The 25319-nt window shown below is 38.2% G+C and overlaps 1 long non-coding RNA gene and 1 pseudogene across 1 annotated transcript in view; both read left to right on the plus strand.

Annotated features, from left to right (window-relative positions):
- The window catches only part of LOC132693216 (uncharacterized), a 58306-nt gene that overhangs the window by 26059 nt on the left and 6928 nt on the right, over window positions 1-25319 (plus strand). The gene's annotated exons all lie outside the window — the stretch shown is intronic.
- On the plus strand, window positions 22689-24219 carry LOC132693215 (26S proteasome regulatory subunit 4-like; annotated as a pseudogene).

Raw genomic sequence — 25319 nt, forward strand, 5'->3', positions numbered from 1 at the left:
TATACTATATAATAGCAACTTGTTTTCTAAATTGATTACACCAATTTATATTCCTACTGGCGATCTAATTTTCTACTGCTCCATATTTTTTTTATAACATTTTATGTTTATTTTCTGAATTCTAATTTTTGTCTGTCTGCTGGGGGTGCAGTGGGTTCCCACTGCGATTTAATTAAAATTTCTCTGGTTGTTAATGAAACTCAGCATCTCTTTTCATATGATTATTATTGGCCTTTTGGATTTCCTGTTTTTGTGTGAAGAGTTTGTGTAATTCGTTTTAATAGTTCCTCCCACCCCAGCTTTGTCTGTGTTTTCAAGTTTAATTTTTTAACCTGAGGTTGTCCAGTTGCTCCAGCATCAATTGTTAAAAATGATATCATTCCTCTCTTGGGTTCCTAGGTGACCTATGTTGATATATGTTCCACAAGTACTTGAAAAGAATGTGTATTCTGTTGTTTGATGGAGTATTCTACCATTGATTGGATCCTGTTGGTTGATGGTTATGTTGAGTTATTTTATTTCCTTGTTGATTTTCTGTGTAGCTGTTCTATCAATTGTTGAAGTCTCCAACTATAACTGTGGATTCGTTTATTTCAATTTTACCGGTTTTTGCTCTATGTATTTTGTTTTGTTTTGTATGTCTTCTTGGTAGATTGACCCTTTTATCATTATGTAAAGTCTCTGTCTCTACTAATTTTCTTATTTTGAAGTTTATTTTATCTGCTATTAATATAGCCACTCCTGCTTCTTTTTATTAATGTTTGAATCATATATCTTCTTTTTATTTTCAACTTGCTTGCTTCATTATATTTGAAATGTTTTCTATAGTCATCATAAAATTGGGTCATATTTCCTAATTTACTCTGCCAGTCCCTGTCTTTTGATTGGTTGTCTGGATCATTTACATTTAAAGTAACTATTCAGATGTTAGGTCTTAAGTTTTTCATTTTATTTTTGTTTGTTCTTTTTGTTTTCTTTTCCCCCTCTGTTTTCTGTTTCCTCCCTTTATGTGGAACACTTGGACATTAAAAAAATTTTTTTTTCTAATGTTTATTTATTTTTGAGAGAGAGACAGAGATAGAGCACCAACAGGGGAGGGGCAGAGAGAGAAGGAGATACAGAATCCAAAGCAGGCTCCAGGCTCTGAGCTGACAGTACAGAGCCCCGTGGGGCTCAAACCCACCAACGGTGAGATCATGACTTGAGCCGAGGTCAGATGCTTAACTGATTGAGCCACCCAGGCACCCCACCACTTGGACATTTTTAAAAGTTTCATTTTTATGTTGTTTTCTTTATTTTATATGTTTATTTTATATTGTTTTTAGTGTGTGTATGTAGTACACAACTTATAACAGTCTTCTGGTATCAACACATTACCAGTTCAAGTAAAATGTAGAAACATTAGCTCTTTTAACTTTGCTTTATCCTTTTTGTTTACAATAGAATTGTCTTTAATACTTCCTTTACATACATGTAGCATCATATCAGACAAATGTTATTATTTTTGCTTCAATCATCAAATATAATTTAGAAAATTTAAGGAGAGATGGAAAGTCTCTATTTACTAATATTTTTCTTTATCATGTTTTTTTCTTACTTCCTGGTATTCCAAGGGTTCTTTTTTTTTAATTGTTTCCTTTCTGTTTAGGAAACTTCTTTAGCCATGAGAAATCCATTGTAATTTGAAATGTTTTCCCTTTATAGACAAGGTGTCATTTTTTCCCTCACTGCTTTCAAGATGTTTTCTTCATTTTTAGTTTTTAGAAATTTGACTATGATGCATCTTGGTATAGATTTCTTAAAGTTTATTTTCTTTGGGATTTGCTAAGTTTCTTGAATTTGTAGGGTTAGGTCTTTTGCCAAATTTGGAAAGTTTTCAGCCATTATTTCTTCAAGTAATTTTTCAGCCCAGCCCTTTTACATCTCTCCTGTTGAGACTCCAATGACAAATGTTAGATCTCTTGTTCTGGTTCCACACTTTACTGAGGCTCTGTTCATTTTTTGTCTACTCTATTTTTGCTTTGATGTTCAGACTGAGGAATTTCTTTTTTTATGTTTATTTATTTATTCTGAGAGAGAGAGAAAGAGCCTGAGTGAGGCGAGTGAGAAAGATAGAGGGGGAGAGAGAATCCCAAGCAGACTCCACACTGCCAGCACAGAACCCCATGAGGGACTCAGTTTCACCAACTGTGAGATCGTGATCTGACCTGAAATCAAGAGTCAGATTCTCAACCTACTGAGCCACCCAGGTGCCCCAGACTGGGGAATATCTATTGTTTATATTCAAGTTCACTGATTCTTTTCTGTTTCTCTATTCTGTGTTGAATCTATCTATTGAGTTATCCTTGCCCAGCCTTACTGAGGTATTAGTTGACAATTTAAAGTTACATATATGTAAGATGTACAACTCAATGATTTGGTATACGTATATATAGTGAAATATTTACTATAAGCAGAGTACTTAACATATCCTTTATCTCATATTGTTATCATCTCCTTTCTTTTGTTTTGGTGATGAGAATACTTAAGACATACCCTGTTAGCAAATTTAAAGTATAAAATACAATATTAACTATAGTCACATTGTTGTTCATTAGATCTCCAGAACTTATTCATCTTGCAAAGCTGAAACTTTGTACCTCTTGACTAACATCTCCCGATTTTCCTTTCCCCTCATCCCTTTATAATCACCACTTTATTCTCTGTTTCTATGAACTTGACTATTTTAGATTCCACATGTAAATGAGACCATTAGTTTCAGATATGCAACATAGTGATTCAACAACTCTATACATTATAGTATGCTCACCAAAAGTATAGCTACCATCTGTCACCACATAATGCTATTAAAATACCATTGACTATATTCCCTGTGCTGTAAATTTTATACCCATGATTTATTCATTCTATAATAGTATTTCCCCCTTTCCTTCACCCATTTTGCCCATCTCTCAAACCCCCTCTCCTCCAGCAACTATCAGTTTGTTCTCTGTGTTTGTAAGTCTGACTTTGATTTTTGAGTGTTTATTCATTTGTTTTGTTTTTTATTTTTCAAAAAAATTTTTTTAACGTTTATTCATTTTTTGAGAGACAGAGAGACAGAGCATGAGTGAGGAAGGGGCAGAGAGAGGGAGACACAGAATCTGAGGCAGTATCCAGGCTCCAAGCTGTCAGCACAGAGCCCTACGCGGGGCTTGAACTCATGGAGTGTGAGATCATGACCTGAGCCCAAGTCGGACGCTCAACTGACTGAGCCACCCAGGCGCCCCCATTTGTTTTGTTTTTTAGATTCCACATGTAAGTGGAAGATAAGGTAACACTAGATGTATGGATCTATTTTGGGGCTTTCCATTCTGTTCCATCAGGCATTATGCCTTTTTTTTTTTTTTTAACACTAGTACCCATAGTGTTTTGATTACTATAGCTTTGTAATATATTGTTAAACCAGGAAGTGTAACATCTCCAGCTTTGTTTTTCTTACTCAAGATTGCTTTGGTTATTCAGGGTCTTTTGTGGTTTCATATAAATCTCAGTATTATTTTTATCTATTTCTATAAAAATGCCACTGGGATTTTGATAAGGATTGCATTGAATCTGTAGGCCACTTTGGATAGTATGGATGTTTTAACAATGTTGGTTCTTCCAATTCATGAACATGGGATGTCTTTCCATTTATCTGTGTCTTCTATAATTTCCTTCATCAATGGTTTCTAATTTTTATGGTATAAGTCTTTCACCTCTTTGGTGAATTTATTTAGGTTTATTTCTTGTTGCTCTTGCCATTGTGAATGGTATTATTTTCTTAATTTCTTTTTCTGATAGTTTGTTGTTTGTGTATATGGAAATGTGGTTGATTTTTGTATATTTATTTGTATCCTGCATCTTTACCGAATTTATTAGTTCTAATAATTTTTTGTTCAATCTTAGGATTTTCAGTGTACATAATCATATCTGCAAAAAAAGATAATTTAACTTTGCCTCCTCTGGTTTGGATGCCTTTAATTTTTTTTTTTTTTTCTGTCTAATTGCCCTGGCTAGGACTTCTAGTACCATATTGGAAAGAAGTGTTGAGAGTGGGCATTTTTGCCTTTTACCAGATGTTAGAGGGAAATCTTTCAGTTTTTCCCTATTGATTTTGTTGTTATCTGTGGGTTTTTAACATATGGCTTTATTGTGTTGACACAAGTTCCTTCTATACTTATTTTGCTGAGAGTTTTAATCATACGTGAATGATGAAAGTCATTCATACCAGGAAGTAAGAAAAAACATAAAGAAAAATATTAGTAAATAGAGACTTTCCATCTCTCCTTAAATTTTCTAAATTATATTTGGTGATTGAAGCAAAATTTATCAAATGCATTTTTCTGTGTGATTGAGAGATCATGTGGGTTTTCTTCTTTCATTTTGTTAATGTGTTGTATCATATTGACTGATTTCTGAATGTTGAGCAATCCTTGCATCTCAGGGGATTATTCTACTTCATCATGGGAATGATCCTTTAGATGTGCAGCTGAATTTGGTTTGCTAGTATTTTATTGAGAATTTTTACATTTGTATTCATCTGGGATGTTGGCCTGTAGTTTTCTTTTCTGCTAGTTTTTTTTTCTTTTCTTTTTTTAAATCTAGGTTTGGTATCAGGGTAAGTCTGACCTTATAAAATGAATTTGGAATGTTCCCTCCTCTGATTTTTTGGAAGAGCTTGAGAAGGATTGGTGTGAATTTTTCTTTATACATTTGGTAAAAATCCACCAATGAAGCTACTTGGTTCTGGGATTTTCATTGTTGGGAGATTTTTTTTAAAAGTTACTGATTCAATCTCCTTACTAGTGGTTGGTCTGTTCAGATTTTCTATTTCTTCATGAGTCAATCTTAGTAGGTCATATGTTTCTAGGAGTTTGTCCATTTCTTGTAGGATTTCCAATTTGTTGGTATGTAATTGTTCATAGTAGTTTCATGACCCTTTGTATTTCTGTGGCATTCTGTGTATTCCAGTTACAGCATCTCTTTCATTTCTAATTTCATGTATTCAAGTTCCTTTTCTCTTCTCTGTATGTCTCTTTGGTGAGTCTAGCTAAAGGTTTATCAATTTTGTTCATTTTTTCAAAGAGCCAGCTCTTATTTTTACTGATATTTTCTACTGTCTTTTTTAGTCTCTATTCATTTATTTCCACTCTGATCTTTGTTATTTCCTTCCTTCTGCTAACTTTGGGCTTCATTTGTTTTTCATTTCCTAGTTCCTTGACGTGCTAAGTTATTTGCAGATCTTGTTTCTTAATGAGGGCATTTATTGCTATAAACTTCCTTCTTAGAACTGCTTTTGCTGCATCTCATAGGTTTTGGTATTGTATTTCCATTTTGATTTGTCCCAATTTTGATTTCTCTTTTATTTTTTAAATGTTTCATTCATTCATTCATTCATTCATTCATTCATATATTGAGGGAGAGGGAGGGGGAGAGAGAGAGAGAGAGAAGGAAAGGGGCTGAGAGAGAGGGAGAGAGAGAATCCCAAGCAGGTTCTGTGAGGTCAGCACAGAGCCCAACATGGGGCTTGATCTCACAAACTGAAAGATCATGACCTGAGCTGAAATCAAGAGTTGGATGTTTAACCAGCTGAACCATGCAGGTGCCCCTGATTTCTCTGTTGATTTTTTCTTTGAACCATTGGTTTTTCACTACCATGTTGTTTAATCTTTACATATTTGTGAACCTTCCAGTTTTTTCTCTGTAATCAATTTCTAGTTTCATACCATTGTGATTGGAAAAAACACTTGATATGATGTTAATCTTCTTAAGTTTATTAAGACTTGTTTTGTCTATCCCTTGGGTAAATTCCTAGCAGTGCTATTGCTGGGTAGGTCTATTTTTAATTTTCTGAGGAACCTCCACACTGCTTTCCAGAGCGGCTGCACCAATTTGCATTCCCACCAACAGTGCAAGAGGGTTCCCGTTTCTCCACATCTTCGCCAACATCTATAGTCTCCTGATTTGTTCATTTTGGCCACTCTGACTGGCGTGAGGTGATATCTGAGTGTGGTTTTGATTTGTATTTCCCTGATAAGGAGTGACGTTGAGCATCTTTTCATGTGCCTGTTGGCCATCCGGATGTCTTCTTTAGAGAAGTGTCTATTCATGTTTTCTGCCCATTTCTTCACTGGGTTATTTGTTTTTCAGGTGTGGAGTTTGGTGAGCTCTTTATAGATTTTGGATACTAGCCCTTTGTCCGATATGTCATTTGCGAATATCTTTTCCCATTCCGTTGGTTGCCTTTTAGTTTTGTTGGTTGTTCCTTTGCTGTGCAGAAGCTTTTTATCTTCATAAGGTCCCAGTAATTCATTTTTGCTTTTAACTCCCTTGCCTTTGGGGAAGTGTTGAGTAAGAGATTGCTATGGCTGAGGTCAGAGAGGTCTTTTCCTGCTTTCTCCTCTAGGGTTTTGATGGTTTCCTGTCTCACATTCAGGTCCTTTATCCATTTTGAGTTTATTTTTGTGAATGGTGTGAGAAAGTGGTCTAGTTTCAACCTTCTGCATGTTGCTGTCCAGTTCTCCCAGCACCATTTGTTAAAGAGACTGTCTTTTTTCCATTGGATGTTCTTTCCTGCTTTGTCAAAGATGAGTTGGCCATACGTTTGTGGGTCTAGTTCTGGGGTTTCTATTCTATTCCATTGGTCTATGTGTCTGTTTTTGTGCCAATACCATGCTGTCTTGATGATGACAGCTTTGTAGTAGAGGCTAAAGTCTGGGATTGTGATGCCTTCTTGGAGACTTTTCTATGTGTGCTTAAGAAAAATATGTATTTTGCTGCTCTTTGATGGATTATTCTGAACATATTTGTTAAGTTCATTTGATAAGGTATAGTTTATTTCTAATACTTCCTTATTGACTTCTGTCTGGATAATCTATCCATTGAGGAAGGTCAAGTATTATAATCCTCTGTTATTTTTGTACTGCTATCTATTTCTCTCTTTAGGTCTGTTAATATTTACTCTATATATTTAGGTACTACTATGTTGGGTGCATGAATATTTACAAACACTATATCCTCTTATTGGATTGACCCCTTTATCATTATATGATGACCTTCTTCGTCTCTTATTACAGACTTTGTCTTAAAGTCTGTTTTGTCTGATATAAGTATAGCTACCCCAGATTTTTTTTGGTTTCAATTTGTCTGAAATATGTTTTTCTATATCTTCATTTTTAGTCTGTGTGTGTCTTTAAAGCTGAAGTGACTATATTACAGGCAGCATATAGATAGGTCTTGATTGTTATACATTCAGCCACTTTATGCCTTTGATTGGAGAATTTAGTCTGTTCACACAGTAATAAGTAATAAGTAATTATTGATAGCTATGAAATTATTGTTATTTTGTTAATTGTTTTCTGGATGTCTTTAATTCTTTTGTTCTTTTCTTCTTCTCTTACTCTCTTCTTTTATGATTTTATGATTTTCTATAGTGGTATGCTTAGATTAGATGCATGCAGAACCAGGGTCCAAAGTGAGGGTGTGTGTGTGTGGAGTAAATGTGTCTCCAGGGTCCAGGACACAGGTGCTCCCTCTATAATAGTGGCTCCATCCACTGAATTTTTATTTGATTATTTTACTTTTCAGTTCTATATTTTTTATTAGATTCTTCTTTATATTTTCTATTTCTTTCCTGAGGCATTCTAATTTTTGTTCCTTAAAGTGCATTTTAAATTGCTTATTGAAACACTTTTATGCTGTCTTTTTCAACATCTTTGTCAGATAATTCTAACATCTCTGTCATTTCACTGTGGTCATCTATGATTTTTTTTTTTTTTTTTAGATCTTCTTGGTTCTTGGTAAGACAAGTGGTTATTTTATTTTTTGATGTTTTTATTTATTTTTGAGACAGAGAGAGACAGAGCGTGAGCAGGGGAGGGGAAGAGAGAGAGGGAGACACAGAATGTGACGCAGGCTCCAGGCTCTGAGCTGTCAGCACAGAGCCCGACGCAGGGCTCGAACTCACAGACTGTGAGATCATGACCTGAGCTGAAGTCGGACGCCTAACCGACTGAGCCACCCAGGCACCCCAAGACAAGTGATTTTTAATGGAGATATTCATTTGGGTATTATGTTATGAGACTGACTCTTTTTAAGCCTTCTGTTTTTGTTGCCTTCCTCTGACACCACTCCATTAAGTGAGGGGAGATGTTGCCTCACTATTTCCAGTGGAGGTAAAAGTCCACATTCCTCTCAGCTTCTGATGATACCTCAATGGAGATTTCCTCATTACTACTGGAGACATGTAATAGCTGTATCTTCCTACTAGGCTTCCGCTATTACTAACTTGGCTATGAGAGGCAAGAGTGCCTTGTTATACTGCTCCCCATGTAGCTCCACTGACACTTTTTTTTTTTAACGTTTATTTATTTTTGAGACAGAGAGAGACAGAGCATGAACGGGGGAGGGTCAGAGAGAGGGAGACACAGAATCTGAAACAGGCTCCAGGCTCTGAGCTGTCAGCACAGAGCCCGACGCGGGGCTCAAACTCACAGACCGTGAGATCATGACCTGAGCCGAAGTCGGCCGCTTAACCGACTGAGCCACCCAGGCGCCCCTCCACTGACACTTTTAATGGGGGAACTGGTTTTGTTTCTGAGGTATGGCGATGAAAGTCCTGATTCTCCATGAGGAAAGCTCTGATAGCATTCCAGAGGGGAGAGGCAGGGTGCTTCTTTACTACCAGGTAGGAATAGAAGTCCAGACTCCCAGTATAGTCTCCGTTGACACTGTGGGGAGGGGTGGTGGTAGTGAACACCATTATCCCCTGGCAGGGTTGAGCATCCTGGTCAGTACTCAGCCTTTTCTGACACCACCATGGTTGAACAGGGTATGTGTTGGAGTGCCTTGCAACAGCCTGGCAAGGTAGAAATCTAGGCTCTCCATTTGGCCTTTGCTGGCACGGGTGGGAGTGGGGCCACACTTTTTAAAGTGGTGTTTCACTGGAGAAGAGTGATTCTAAATGTTTTCTGTCTTACTAGGCTGCTGTTTACTGGTTTTGGATAGAGAGAACAAGCTTTTTTTTGAGCTTTTTCATCTGCACTCATTTGTGTTTCTGAGTTGGTGGCTTCTTAGCTCCAGGTCTGTGATATGTGAAGCAAAAAGAAAACCCAGGGAATACACCACTAGGTTTCTTAGTAACCAAAGTCCCTACATATTTGACCATATTGTCTCCACCTTTCAGGGTCTTATTTTTTTTCCATATATAATGTTCAGAGTTTTAGTTGTACTTACCAGCAAGGATAGGGAAACGTCTGTCTTTTCCATCTATCCAGAAGTAGAAATCTCTACTGCAGATTATATCACACAATAGTTTATTTTTCAACATTGTCTTCATGACCCCAATTTTTCTATATTTGAGGTCCATCCCTGGATATATCTAAAGCTGGAGTTTGTTCAACATTTATTTTCATATGGGTTTCTCTCCAAATAATGGCTTATACATTTTATACATTTTCAAAGCATTTTTGTAACCCATTTTGCCTTTCTAGCTTTGCTTTCTTTAGCATAAAATTTCTTTCCCCACATGACCAAATTCCTCTGACTTAGTAGAATGCTACCTCTATCTAAAAGTAGACTCTGTCTTCTGAACTTCTGTATTTGATCTGTTCTTGTGTTCTAGCACCACACCATCCTTTGTTGTTTCTGTATTTCACATTTACCTTTCTGGACTACACATTCCTTGAAGGTAGAGACAGTTGTGCCTTTTCATCTTTCTATGCTGCATGTACTCACTGGTTAAGTTTTGTTTTGTTTTAAGAGAGAGAGAGAGAGGGCACAAGTGAGCGAGGGACAGAGAGAGACAGAGAGAGGAAGAGAGAGAAGAGAGAGAGAGAGGAGAGAGAGACAAGTGCACCTCATCCAGGGCTCTTGCTCACTGGATGTGGGGCTCGTGTTCACCTGATGTGGGACTTGAACTCACAAACTGTGTGATCATGACCTGAGCCAAAGTCAGATGTTTAATGACTGAGACACCCAAGACATCCAAAACTCATTATATTATGTGAATGAATCAATAATCTTATCTGACCCCTTACCTTATGTGCTGTGAGGTAGACAAGATTTACTATCTTCTCTACCAAGGGGGTTTCCATGTGCTCCCAATATGTGTATATTTGACTTTGAGGAGATGTGGTAGAATTCAAGGAGAAGGACCTTTGTGGTCAGACAAGTTTGCATTGTAACCTGGCCTCTTCTCTTACTGTGACCTCAAGTCCCTCAACCTCTTAGAACCTCCTTTTTATCATATGTAAAATGTGGACAATAACACCTGCCTCTCAGGATTGTCCAGGGTTAAATTAAATATTCTTTTATTTCTTTTATTCTGTCTGTTCACTTTACTTTGTTACTTCATTTTTATTCAGTGTCTCTGCACTAAATAATTTGCCATCACTTGGGAGTTTTATGTAAGGCCTTAAAAAAACACTTTTTACTCATTATTTGCTCCCACCTCCACCTGCCCCCATACTCCTTGGAGTAAAAGATGCCGAGCTTTGGGACTCCTCAGCAGCACCTGAGAGGTTCCTGAACCTCACAGATAAGGCCAAATCTTTCTGTATGCTCCCAGAGGGAGAGATAACAATAGCTCTATATACAATGTTACTGTTAAAATGGTGCATTGTAAAATGAATCTCCTTGTAACTGTAAGTGAAAGAACAATATATCTCTTTGGGTTTCTTTCTAAGTGTCCTCTTCCTCATTCAGATATCCTTACGATTGTATCAATACTTTTTCTACAGTGGAAAATGGGATCAAAGTGAAGGTCTGATTCCCAGAGTGGCATTAATTAGTTGCATTAATTGGTTGCAATAATACATGATTTATTTTTTATTTTATTATCAGGATGCTAGTAAGATCAATTCTTTGGATCGAAGAGTGACTGTCTATGGGTTTTTAAATGGTTTGACCTTGAGCATAGGCCTGACGGAAATAGACTCAAGATATAAAAATCTACCTACCCTCACCCTCTCTCTCAGGAAAGGAGCTGCAATTCATATCCACAGGCAGATCAATACTGTTGTGTCTTCAGCTGTGCACATTTTCACACAACAATTGTACCCATAGCACTTACGCCTGGGGGAAGTCCTGTAATTCCAACTGTTTCTTTGGCCAGTTGAGGAATGTAAAACTGTATATTTCCCAGGCAAGGATGTATTCAGGTGCAGAAGGTGAGAGGGTATGTTGGTACCCTATGGCTACTCTATCAAACTATTACAAACTTGGTAATCTGAAATAACAGAACTTTGTTCTCTTACAATTCTGGAGGTTGGAAGTTTGAAATCTATTAGGGTTGTGCTCCTGTAGGGGCCCTAGCAGAGTCCATTTCTTGACACTTCCTGCATTCTTGGGCTTGGGGTTGCCTCACCCCAGTCTCTGCTTTCATCTTCACATCATCCTCTCCTCTGTGTGTCTGTGTCTTCCCTTTTGTCCATCTTTTTTTAATGTTTATTTATTTGAGAGAGAGAGACAGAGAGAATGGAGGAAGGGCAAAGAGAGAGGGAGACACAGAACTCGAAGCAGGCTCCAGGCTCTGAGCTGTCAACACAGAGTCTAATAATACAGGGCTCGAACTCACAAGTGGTGAGATCATGACCTGAGCCAAAGTCGGATGCTTAACCGACTGAGCCACCCAGGCGCCCCTCCCTTCTGTCTGTCTGAAATCTCCCTCTGCGTTTTTCTTGCAAAAACACCTGTGGCTGGATTTAGGGCCCACCTGAATAACCCTCATTTCAAGATCCTTAATTATATCTGCAAAACCCTTTGTTCCAAATAAGGTCACAGTCACAGGTTCCAGATTTGATATAGATGTCTTTTGAAGGGTCACTGTTTTACCCCACCACAGAGGACTAAGAATGACTTTGAACTGAATAACTTGTAGATATTTTCTCATTAGTTTCATGCTTTGATGTTTGGGATGCAGCAAGATCTTTGTAGACTCACATACTAGACAGTTCCTTGGAAAGTACACAGTTATGTAACTAATATAAGCACTATAATTCTGATGATTTCTCCAATTCTGACAGTGAAATCTCACTGATTATAAATATTTTGTAATATGTGTGATTTCTAGGACTCACAGTATGCAAAAAGGAAACCCTTCATTGTTTCCCTTTAATTTCTATCTCAAGCTTCATTTACCTGACTGAAATTCAATCAAGCCACTTCGAAAAACTCAACCTCTTCAGTGATTTCTCAGTCCTTTAAGACTTAAAGTTAGTTAAGGATTTCTCCCACTCTGCTTTCTTCTCTGCAGGATTGATTCTAAATTCTCAGCTTAGGCATGCCAAAGAGTGTAATTGTTTTGTTAGCTTTCAAATCCATACTACCTGCACGGAAAACCAGCATCCTTACTTAGTAGCTGTGCAATCTGGGTGCTGCAGATTGGGTTCCCAGGGAGCAGACTATGAGATGTGAGAGATGTTTGCTAAGGAGTGCCTTTAGGGTCAATACTGTTGAAGGGTGGTGTAGGGAGCAGGAGTGGACACAGGAAGATGTCCAACTGAGATGCAGGCTCAGTGACGGCTTTGGTCAACCCCACAGAGAGCTCTGGAGCTAGGAAAGCCTTCAGAGCTGCCCCAAGTTGAGCCCAGATAGCCAGATCTTTATACTGTCGCTGGCTAATCATTGGATGTAAGCTGCCCTGGGAAGAGATGTGATCTCTGGCAAAGCAGCTCTCTGCAGTTGAGGCAGAGTCCCTTAAGGGGCTGACAGTTGAAAGCTAACTGCCAATAGCCACCCAGTAGGTGCAGATCTAGGTGATGATTTACAGGGTCCACTACAGCCCATTGCACTGCTTGGAAACACTTTCCCATCTATGCATGGGATGCCAGTGTACTTCTCCTCCTGGGGGAAATTTATACGGGGAATGTTTCTGGGAGGAACTACAACACTACTTCTGAACTGGCCTCCGGGCCATGCTGACACTCATCATCTCCCTCTTCTGCTCTCCGTTCTAGGTTACCCTCAAACTCAGCTAGCACCTTTGCTGGTCCCAGTGGCTACCCTGGTAGCATAACACAGACTCTCACCTCTAAGGGGTTCTGAGCCCTTGTCACCAAATCCCACTCAGGCTGGGATTCCTGCACTTGTCCATTTTTGTTCGTTTGTTCTTTCTTTTTCTTCTTTCATTTTTTCAAGTTTTTATTTAAATTCCTGTTAGTTAATATACAGTGTAATATAGTTTCAGGTGTAGAATTTAGTGATTCATCACTCACATACAACACCCAGTGCTCATCACAAGTGCCCTTCTTAATGCCTATCACCCATCTAGCCCACCCCCCCTCCCCAGTAACCCTCAGTTTTTTCTCTGTAACTAAGAGTCTGGTTTGCCTCTCTTTTTTTCCTTTTCCCCCATATTCATTTGTTTTATTTTCTAAATTCCACATATGAGTGAAATCATATGATATTTGTCTTTCTCTGACTGACTTATTTCACTTAGCATAATACTCTAGCTCCATCCATGGCATTGCAAATGGCAAGGTTTCATTCTTTTTGATGGCTAATATTCCGTTGTATATATATATATATATATATATATATATATACAACGTATATATACATGTATATATCACACCACATCTTCTATATCCGTTCATCAGTTGAAGGACATTTGGGCTCTTTCCAGTGTTTGGGTGTTGTTAATAAGGCTGCTATAAACATCAGAGTGCATGTATCCCTTTGAATCAGTATTTTTGTATCCTTTGAGTAAATAACTAGTAGTGCAATTGCTGGATTGTAGGGTTTTATTTTTAACTTTTTGAGGAATATCCATACTGTTTTCCAGAGTGGCTGCACCAGTTTGCATTCCCACCAACAGTGTAAGAGGGTTCCCCTTTCTCCACATCCTTGCCAACATCTGTGTTTCCTGTGTTTTTTTCCTGTGTTTCCTGTGTTCGGGGTCTTTTGTACTTCCACACAAATTTTAGGATTGTTTGTTCTAGCTCTGTGAAAAATGCTGGTGGTATTTTGATAGGGATTGCATTAAATGTGTAGATTGCTGTGGGTAGGATAGACATTTAAAAATGTTTGTTCTTGCAATTCTAAAATTCATATGGAACCACAAAAGGCCCGAATAGCCAAAGTAATTTTGAAGAAGAAGACCAAAGCAGGAGGCATCACAATCCCAGACTTTAGCCTCTACTACAAAGCTGTCATCATCAAGACAGCATGGTATTGGCACAAAAACAGACACATAGACCAATGGAATAGAATAGAAACCCCAGAACTAGACCCACAAACGTATGGCCAACTCATCTTTGACAAAGCAGGAAAGAACATCCAATGGAAAAAAGACAGTCTCTTTAACAAATGGTGCTGGGAGAACTGGACAGCAACATGCAGAAGGTTGAAACTAGACCACTTTCTCACACCATTCACAAAAATAAACTCAAAATGGATAAAGGACCTGAATGTGAGACAGGAAACCATCAAAACCCTAGAGGAGAAAGCAGGAAAAGACCTCTCTGACCTCAGCCGTAGCAATCTCTTACTCAACACTTCCCCAAAGGCAAGGGAATTAAAAGCAAAAATGAATTACTGGGACCTTATGAAGATAAAAAGCTTCTGCACAGCAAAGGAACAACCAACAAAACTAAAAGGCAACCAACGGAATGGGAAAAGATATTCGCAAATGACATATCGGACAAAGGATTAGTATCCAAAATCTATAAAGAGCTCACCAAACTCCACACCCGAAAAACAAATAACCCAGTGAAGAAATGGGCAGAAAACATGAATAGACACTTCTCTAAAGAAGACATCCAGATGGCCAATAGGCACATGAAAAGATGCTCAACGTCGCTCCTTATCAGGGAAATACAAATCAAAACCACACTCAGATATCACCTCACGCCAGTCAGAGTGGCCAAAATGAACAAATCAGGAGACTATAGATGTTGGCGAAGATGTGGAGAAATGGGAACCCTCTTGCACTGTTGGTGGGAATACAAATTGGTGCAGCCACTCTGGAAAGCAGTGTGGAGGTTCCTCAGAAAATTAAAAATAGACCTACCCTATGACCCAGCAATAGCACTGCTAGGAATTTACCCAAGGGATACAGGAGTACTGATGCATAGGGGCACTTGTACCCCAATGTTTATAGCAGCACTCTCAACAATAGCCAAATTATGGAAAGAGCCTAAATGTCCATCAGCTGATGAATGGATAAAGAAATTGTGGTTTATATACACAATGGAGTACTACATGGCAATGAGAAAGAACGAAATATGGCCCTTTGTAGCAACGTGGATGGAACTGGAGAGTGTGATGCTAAGTGAAATAAGCCATACAGAGAAAGACAGATACCATATGTTTTCACTCTTATGTGGATCCTGAGAAACTTAACAGAAACCCATGGGGGAGGGGAAGGAAAAAAAAAAAAGAGGTTAGAGTGGGAGAGAGCCAAAGCATAAGAGACTGTTAAAAACTGAGAACAAACTGAGTGTTGATGGGGGGTGGGAGGGAGGGGAGGGTGGGGGATGGGTATTGAGGAGGGCACCTTTTGGGATGAGCACTGGGTGTTGTATGGAAACCAATTTGACAATAAATTTCATATATTGAAAAAAAATGTTTTTTCTTCCAATCTCACATCTGTCAGAATGGCTAAAATGTTTTCAATCCATGAGCATGGAATGTCTTTCCATTTCTTTGTGTCATCTTGACTTGTTTTTTATCAGTGTTTTATATTTTTCAGAGTACAGATCTTTGATCACTTTGGCTAAGTTTATTTCTAGGTATCTTAAGGTTTTTGGTACAACTGTAAATGGGATTGATTCCTTTATTTCTCTTTCTGCTGCTTCATTTTTGGTGTATAGAAATGCAACAGATTTCTGTACATTGATTTTGTATCCTGTGACTTTACTGAATTTGTGTATCAGTTCTAGCAATTTTTTGGTGGAGTCTTTTGTGTTTTCTACATAGAATATCATGTCATCTATAAATAGTGACAGTTTGATTTCTTCCTTGCTGATTTGGATATCTTTTATTTCTTTTTTTTCAATATATGAAATTTATTGTCAAATTGGTTTCCATACAACACCCAGTGCTCATCCCAAAAGGTGCCCTCCTCAATACCCATCACCCACCTTCCCCTCCCTCCCAGCCCCCATCAACCCTCAGTTTGTTCTCAGTTTTTAAAAGAGTCTCTTATGCTTTGGCTCTCTCCCACTCTAACCTCTTTTTTTTTTTTTTTCCTTCCCCTCCACCATAGGTTTCTGTAAAGTTTCTCAGGATCCACATAAGAGTGAAAACATATGGTATCTGTCTTTCTCTGTATGGCTTATTTCACTTAGCATCACACTCTCCAGCTCCATCCACGTTGCTACAAAGGGCCATATTTCATTCTTTCTCATTGCCATGTAGTACTCCGTTGTGTATATAAACCACAATTTCTTTATCCATTCATCAGTTGATGGACATTTAGGTTCTTTCCACAATTTGGCTATTGTTGAGAGTGCTGCTATAAACATTGGGGTACAAGTGCCCCTATGCATCAGTACTCCTGTATCCCTTGGGTAAATTCCTAGCAGTGCTATTGCTGGGTCATAGGGTAGGTCTATTTTTAATTTTCTGAGGAACCTCCACACTGTTTTCCAGAGTGGCTGCACCAATTTGCATTCCCACCAACAGTGCAAGAGGGTTCCCATTTCTCCACATCCTCGCCAGCATCTATAGTCTCCTGATTTGTTCATTTTGGCCACTCTGGCGTCAGGTGATATCTGAGTGTGGTTTTGATTTGTATTTCCCTGATGAGGAGCGATGCCGAGCATCCTTTCATGTGCCTGTTGGCCATCCGGATGTCTTCTTTAGAGAAGTGTCTATTAATGTCTTCTGCCCATTTCTTCACTGGCTTATTTGTTTTTCGGGTGTGGAGAGCTCTTTATAGATTTTGGATACTAGCCCTTTGTCCGATATGTCATTTGCGAATATCTTTTCCCATTCCGTTGGTTGCCTTTTAGTTTTGTTGGTTGTTTCCTTTGCTGTGCAGAAGCTTTTTATCTTCATAAGGTCCAGTAGTTCATTTTTGCTTTTAATTCCCTTGCCTTTGGGGATGTGTCAAGTAAGAAATTGCTACAGCTGAGGTCAGAGAGGTCTTTTCCTGCTTCTTTTATTTCTTGGTGTTGTCCAATTGCTGAGGCTAGGACTTCCAGTGCTCTGATAAATAATAGTGGTGAGAGTGGACATCCCTGTTAATTTCCTGACTGTAGAGGAAAAGCTCATAGTTTTTCCCCATTGAGGATCATATTAGCTGTGGGTCTTTTGTATGGCCTTTATGATGTTGAGGTATGTTCTCTGTACCCCTACTTTGTTGAGGGTTTTAATCAAGAATGGATAATGTACTTTGTCAGATGCTTTTTTCTGCATCTATTGAGAAGTTCATATGGTTCTTATTCTTTCTTTTATTAATGTGGTATATTACACTGATTGATTTGTGAATATTGAACCACCTTTGCAATGCAAGAATAAATTCCCCTTGATCGTGGTGAATGATTCTTTTAATGTATGTTGGATTCAATTTGTTAGTATTTTGTTGAGAAATTTTGCATTCATGTTCATTGGGGATATTGGCCTTTAGTTTTCTTTTTTAGTGGAGTCTTTGTCTCGTTTTGGGATCAGGGTAAATGCTGGCCTCGTAGAATGAGTTTGGAAGTTTCCTTTCATTTCTATTTTTTGGAATAGTTTGAGAAAAATAGGTATTAACACCTCTTTAAATGTTTGGTAGAATACCCCTGTGAAGCCATCTGGCCCTGGACTTCTGTTTGTTGGGAGATTTTTGATTACTGATTCAATTTCTTTGCTGGTTATCGGTCTGTTCAAGTTTTCTGTTTCTTCCTATTTCAGCTTTGGTAGTTTATATGTTTCTAGGAATCTATAAATTTGTTCTAGATTACCCAATTTGTTGGCATATAATTTTTCATAATATTCTCTTATAATTTGTTTGTATTTCTGTGGTGGTGTTTGTTATTTTTCCTCTGTTATTAGTGATTTTATTTATTTGGGTTCTTTCTCTTTTATTTTTGATGAGTCTGGTTAGGAGTTTTTTAATTTTATTAATTTTTTCAAAGAACCAGCTCCTGGTTTCATTGATTTGTTCTACTGTTTTTATAGTTTCTATATCATTTATTTCTACTCTAATCTTTATTATTTCCTTTCTCCTGCTGGCTTTAGGCTTCAATTGTTGCTCTTTCTCTAGCTCTTTAGGTGTAAGGTTAGGTTATATATTTGAGATTTTTCTTGCTTCTTGAGGTAGGCCTGTATTGCTATATATGTCACTCTTATGACTGTTTTGCTGCATCCCAAAGGTTTTTGACTCATATTTTAATTTTCATTTATTTCCATGTATTTAAAAAATTTCTGGTTTAATTTCTTGGTTGACCCATTCATTCTTTTTTTTTTTTTTATTTAAAAAAATTTTTTTAATGTTTATTTATTTTTGAGAGTGAGAGAGATAGAACACAAGTGGGGGAGGGGCAGAGAGAGAGAGGGAGACACAGAATCTGAAGCAGGCTCCAGGCTCTGAGCTGTCAGCATAGAGCCTGATGTATGGCTTGAACTCACAAACTGCAAAATCACAACCTGAGCCAAAAATCGGACGCTCAACTGACTGAGCCACCCAGGCACCCCACCCCCATTCATTCTTTAGTAGGATGTTCTTTAACCTCCATGTGTTTGTGGCCTTTCCAATTTTTTTCTAGTTTCATAGCATTGTGGTCAGAAAATATGCATGGTATGATCTCAATCCTTTTGTACTTGTTGAGGCCTTATTTGTGACTTAGTATGTGATCTATTCTGAGAATGTTCCCTGTGCACTCAAAAAGAATGTGTTTTCTGCTGCTTTAGGAAGAAATGTTCTGAATATATCTGTTAAGTACATCTCGTCTAGAGTGTCATTCAAAGCCCTTGTTTCCTTGTTGATTTTCTGCTTAGAATATCTGTTCCCTGATGTAAATGGGGTATTAAAGTTCCCCACTGTTATTGTATTATTATCAATGAGTTTCTTTATGTTTGTGATTAATTGATTGATATATTTGGGTGTTTTAAGTTGGGGGCATAAATAATTATAATTGTTAGATCTTCTTGTTGGATAGACCCCTTTATTAAGATGCAGTGCCCTTCTTCATCTCTTGTTACAATCTTTGGTTTAAAACCTGATTTGTCTGATATAAATATGGCTACTCTGGTTTTCTTTTGACATCCATTTGCATGATAAATATTTCTCCATCCTCTCACATTCAATCTGCAGATGTCTTTAGGTCTAAAATGAATCTCTTGGAGTGCCTGGGTGGCTCAGTCAGTTAAGCATCCTACTTTGGCTCAGGTCATGATCTCACGGTTCATGAGATCGAGCCCCGCATCAGGCTCTGTGCTGACAGTTCAGAGCCAGGAGCCTGCTTCCAATTCTGTGTCTCCCTCTCTCTCTCTGCTCCTCCCCCACTCACTCTCTGTCTCTTTTTCTCAAAAATAAATAAACATTAAAAAAATTTTTTTAAATGAATCTCTTGTAGGCAGCAAATAGTTGGACCTTGTTTTTTTTTAATCCATTTTGACACCTTATGACTTTTGATTGAAGCATTTAGTCCGTTTAAATTCAGAGTAATGATATGAATTTAGTGCCATTTAATTACTTGTTTTGTCATTGTCTCTGGATATTTTCTCTGTTCCTTCTAGTATTTGTTGCTTTTGGTCTTTCTTTTGCACTCAGAGTCCCCTTTAATATTTTGTGCAGGGCTGGTTTAGTGGTCATAAACTACTTTAGTTTTTCTTTGTCTGGGAACTCTTTATCTCTTCTTCTATTCTGAATGATAGCTTTGTTGGATAGAGTATTCTTGGCTGCAGATTTTTCCCATTCAGCACACATGACATATCATGCCACTCCCTTCTGGCATGTCAAGTTTCTGTGGACAGATCTGTTTCTAGCCTTACTGGTCTTCCCCTACAAGTTAGGGACTTCTTTTGTCTTGCTGATTTTAGGATTTTTTTAAATCTCTATATTTTGCAAATTTAATCGCAATATGTCTTGGCATTGGCCTGTTTTTATTGATTTTGATAGGAATTCTCTGTGCCTCCTGGATTTGGAAGTCTGTTTCCTTCCCCAGATTGGGGAAGTTTTCAGCTCTAATTTCTTCAAATAAATCTTCTGCCCCCATTTCTCTCTTTTCTTCTTTTGAGACCCCTATAACACAAATGTTATTACATTTCATGGAGTCATTGAGTTCCCTGAGTCTACTTTCATGATCCAAGATTTTCTTTCCCTCTTTTGATCAACTTCATTATTTTCTATAATTCTATCTTCTATATTACTTATTCATTCCTCATTGTGGTCAGTTTTGTATCATGGTTATTGCATTTTTCATTTTGGCCTGATTGGTTTTAAGCTCTTTTATCTCTGTGGTAAGGGTATCTCTGATGCCTTCTATGCTTTTCTCCACTTGATCTTAGCCAAAAGGCCGAGAAGCGATTCTATGCTTTTCTCAAGTCTAGCTACTATTAAGATTGTTGCTTTAAATCAATCTAGGTATGTTGGATTAGGCATACTACTTATATCTGTTTTGATTAGATCCCTGGCCATGACCTTTTCTTGTTCTCTTTTGGGATGAATTTCTCTGTCTTTGCATCTTATCTAGGTCTCTGTATTCTTCTGTGTGTTAGGAAAGCCTGTTATGTTTCTTGATCCTGAGAGTAATGGCTTTATGAAGAAGAAGTTATATAATATCCACACTTATAGGTTATATAATGCCTAGCACTTCAGGAAGTGTCTCTGGTGTACGTTGTGTGCATTCTGCTATTGTGTTATTGCTGCTCTATTCCTCAGGTCAGTCCTCTGCAGAGTTTATCCTTGCTGATGGTGGGGAATGTTTGGATCATGGCCAGAGTATGGTGTGTTTTAACTAGGTGTGCTCTGGTATAATTGTTAAAAGAGATATGATACTATTTCCACTAGAGTTGAAACTTTGGAGAATTCTATGGTCAGTAGACATGTTGCATGTGGGAGTTTGTGCTGGTCTTCTGGGGGAAGGGACCCACTGCACTGGTTCTTAGGCACACTTGCCCAAGAAAAGCATTGCCAGGATAGTACAGGGGGGTGGGAATAGGTTTAGTGTAAGCAGATTAAGCAGCCAATGTTGGCACTGTCCTGTTTACTGAAGTTAATTTATGCTGAGGGGCAGGGGAGAGAAATGGTGCTAGCCAGCTCCTTTGTCCCTGGAGAGGCAATGCCACCTCTCTCAGATGTGCTCCAAGAAGGAGGAATCTTCTCTCCAAGTGCATCTCAGACGATCCTCAGATGATTATGCCTTCTGCCCCCAGGTTACTTGCCTGCCTTCTCTACAGGAGCACTGCAGCACCTTCAGGGCTCTACACCAGGACTTCTAAAACTACAGCTTTTAGATTTAGATTTAGATTTAGATTTAGATTTAGATTTAGATTTAGATTTAGATTTAGATTTTATGGTTGCAAAAACTCATAAAAATCAGCCCCTCTTATTTTCCCAGTCAATGACTTTGTGGAAGTGTTTTCCTTGTGTGATCCTTTGTGCACTCCTCTCTCCTTTCTCTCTTTTCTCTCTCCATGACCAGGGCTCTCTCCCCTCTGCAGCACCCACAATCCATTTCTCCCCCAAAACATGTCTCCACACCTCCTACCTTCCATGATGTGGCCTCTTTTCTCCCTCTAGGTGTGCAGTTTGTTCTGTCAGTCCTCAGTTTCATTTGTTGGGTATTTAGAATGATTTGTTATTTATTTAGCTGTGTTCAAAGAACAAGCAAGCCCAGGGTCCTTCTACTACTCCATCACCTTAGCTCCCACCCACTCTTGTCCATTTTCTATCCAAACTGAACAAAGGAAATGCACCCAAATGGATCCTTTCTCCCTCCATTTTATCACAGCAGACATATCCTACTAATGATCAGTGTCAATTAGCCTGCCAGACCAAAACCAGATAAGAACACCACAAAAAAGAAAATTACGGGCTAATTAATGTCTCTGATGAATATAGATGCAAAATCCTAACAAAATATTAGCAAACTGAATTCAACAATACATTAAATAGCTCATACACCATGATCAAGTGAAATTTATTCCAGGGATGCAAAGATGGTTCAACAAATCAATCAACATGATGTACTACATTAACAATAAAATGAAGGATAAAAATCACATGATCATCTCAATATATGAAGAACAGCATTTGACAAAATTCAACATTCATTTATGATAAAAACTCAACAAAATGGATATATAGGAATGTACCTCAGGATAATAAAGACCATATATGATAAGCCCACAGCTAACATGCAAAATGGTGAAAAGCTGAAAGCTTTTCCTCTAGTTAGGAACAAGACAAGGATGCCCACTCTCACTACTTTTATTTAACACAGTATTGGAAAGCCTCATCAGAGAAATTAAGCAAGAAAAAGAAATAAAAGGCATCCAAATCAGAAAGGATGGCATGATTTACAGATGACATGGTTTTATATATAGAAATCCATAAAAACTCCATGAAAAAACTGTCAGAACTATTCAACAAATTCATAGTATAGTCACAGGATACAAAATCAATATATAAAATCTACTGTTTCTATACACTAACACTGAGCCATCTATCAGAAAGAGAAATTAAGAAAACAATCTTAATTGCATCAAAAAGAATAAAATACCCATTTGAACGGCTGAAGCAAGATGCGTCAGAGTCAGAGTGGTGATCATGGCCCTGGAGGTGGCAAGAAGGATGACAAGGACAACAAAAAGAAATATGAACTTCCTGGGGCGCCTGGGTGGCTCAGTGGGTTAAGTGTCTGACTTTAGCTCAGGTCATGATCTCGCAGTTCATGAGTTCAAGTCCCACATCGGGCTCTGTGCTGACAGCTCAGAGCCTGGAGCCTGCTTTGGATTCTGTGTCTCCCTCCCAACTCATGCTCTCTCTCTCTCTCTCAAAAATAAATAAACATAAAAAAGAAATAGGAACGTTCTGTACCAACTAGAGCGGGGAAAAAGAAGAAGAAAACAAAGGGACCAGATGCTGCCAGCAAGCTGCCACTGGTGACACCTCACACTCTGCTGGTTAAAATTACTGAAGTTAGAATTAAAGACTGTGTTCTCATGGAGGAAGAATTCATTAGAATTCATGAACAAATGAAGCCTTTAGAAGAAAAGCAAGAGGAGGAAAGATCAAAAGTGGGTGATCTGAGGGGGACCCCAAAGTTGGTAGGAACGTTGGAAGGGATCATTGATGACAACCATGTGGATCATCGTGTCCACATCTGTGGGCTCAGAACACTATGTCAGCATTCTTTACTTTGTAGACAAGGATCTGCTGGAACCAGGCTGCCAGTCCTTCTCAACCACAAGGTGCATGCCATCATAGGGGTGCTCATGGATGACATGGATCCCTTAGTCACAGTAATGAAGTTAGAAAAGCTCCCCCAGGAAATCTACGCTGATACTGTGGGTTGGACAGCCAAATCCAAGAAATTAAGGATCTGTGGAGCTTCCTCTCACTCATCCTGAATATTATGAAGAGATGGGTATAAAGCCCCCAAAGAGGGCCATTCTCTAAGGTCCACCTGGTACAAGTAAAACCTTATTAGCCAAAGCAGTAGCAAACCAAACCTTAGTCACTGCCCTAAGAGTGGTTGGCTCTGAACTTATTCAGAAGTACCTAGGTGATGGGCCCAAACTCGTTTGGGAATTGTTTCAAGTTGCAGAAGAACACGTGCCATCCATTATGTTTTTTGATGAAATTGATGCTATTGGAATAAAAAGATAGGACTCAAATTCTGGTGGTGAGAGAGAAATTTAATGAACAATGTTGGAACTGTGGAACCAGTTGGATGGATTTGATTCAAGGAATGATGTGAAAGTTATCATAGCCACAAACTGAATAGAAACTTTGGATCCAGCACTTATCAGACCAGGCAACATTGACAGGACAAATGAGTTCCCCGGCCAGATGAAAAGATTATGAAGCACATCTTTCAGATCCAGATAAGCAGGATGACGCTGGCTGATGATGTAACCCTGGATGACTTGATCGTGGCTAAAGATGACCTCTCTGGGGCCGGCATCAAGGCAATCTGTACAGAAGCTGGTCTGATGGCCTTGAGAGACCATAGAATGAAAGTAGCAAATGAAGACTTCAAAAAATCTAAAGAAACTGTTTTTTATAAAAAACAAGAAGGTACCCCTGAGGGGCTCTACCTGTAGCAACCACATTTGCCTTCAAGGAAGTGGTCGGGAGTGTCCCGACTCTTTAGAGGGATGAGGTTGGGGAAGTTGTCCAGAGGAACCCATGTTTCAGTTGATCTTTCTTAGCAAAACCTCCTGTGTACATTTCTAAGTGTTGTGTGTAGAATGCCCACGAGGCTGCCTTCATCTGTTGGCCACATGCAGTGCCCTCCCCCCAATAAAGTGAGCTCCTCCTAAAATAAATAAATAAATAAATAAATAAATAAATAAATAAAACCTAAGAATAAATTTAACCAAGGAGATGAAAAACCTATACACTGAAAATTATAAGACATTGATGAAAGAAATTGAAGAAGACACACATAAATGGAAAGATATTCCATGCTTATGGATCAGAAAAATTAATATTGTTAATATATCTATGTTACTCAGAGCAATCTACAGATTCAGTGCAATCCCTATCAAAATTCCAAAAGCATTTTACACAGAACTGGAACAATCTTATAACTTATATGAAACGAGAAAAGACCCCAAATAGATAATGAAATCTTGGGTAACAAAGCAGGAGGCATCATGATACCTGTTTTTGAACTAAATGACACAACTGTAGTAATGAAAACTGTATGATATTGGCAGAAAAACAGACACATAGATCAACTGAACAGAATAGAAAAACCTCGAAATAACCCACATAGATATGGTCAATTAATTTACAATAAAGGGGCCAAGATACAATACGGAAGGACAGTTTCTTCAAAAAATGATGTTGGGAAAACTGAACATCCACATGCAAAAGTATAAGACTAGACTATCTTACATCATATACAAAAATTAACTCAAAATGGACTAAAGACTTGAATGTAAGACCAGAAACCATAAAATTTTTAGAAGAAAACAAAGGCAGTAGACTCCTTGACATTGGTCTTAGAGATGATTTTTTGAATCTGACTTTAAAAGCAAAAGGCAACAAAAGCAAAAGTACAGTTAATTCTGAACTGCATGGGTCCACTTACACATGGATTTTTTTCAATAAACACAGTACAGTACTATAAATGTATTTTCTCTTTCTTATGATTTTCTTTTATTAAAATGTTTATTTTCAGACACAGAGATCAAGC

This window comes from Panthera onca, chromosome B1, assembly GCF_046562875.1.
Source record: "Panthera onca isolate mPanOnc1 chromosome B1, mPanOnc1 haplotype 2, whole genome shotgun sequence".
Lineage (NCBI taxonomy): Eukaryota > Metazoa > Chordata > Mammalia > Carnivora > Felidae > Panthera > Panthera onca.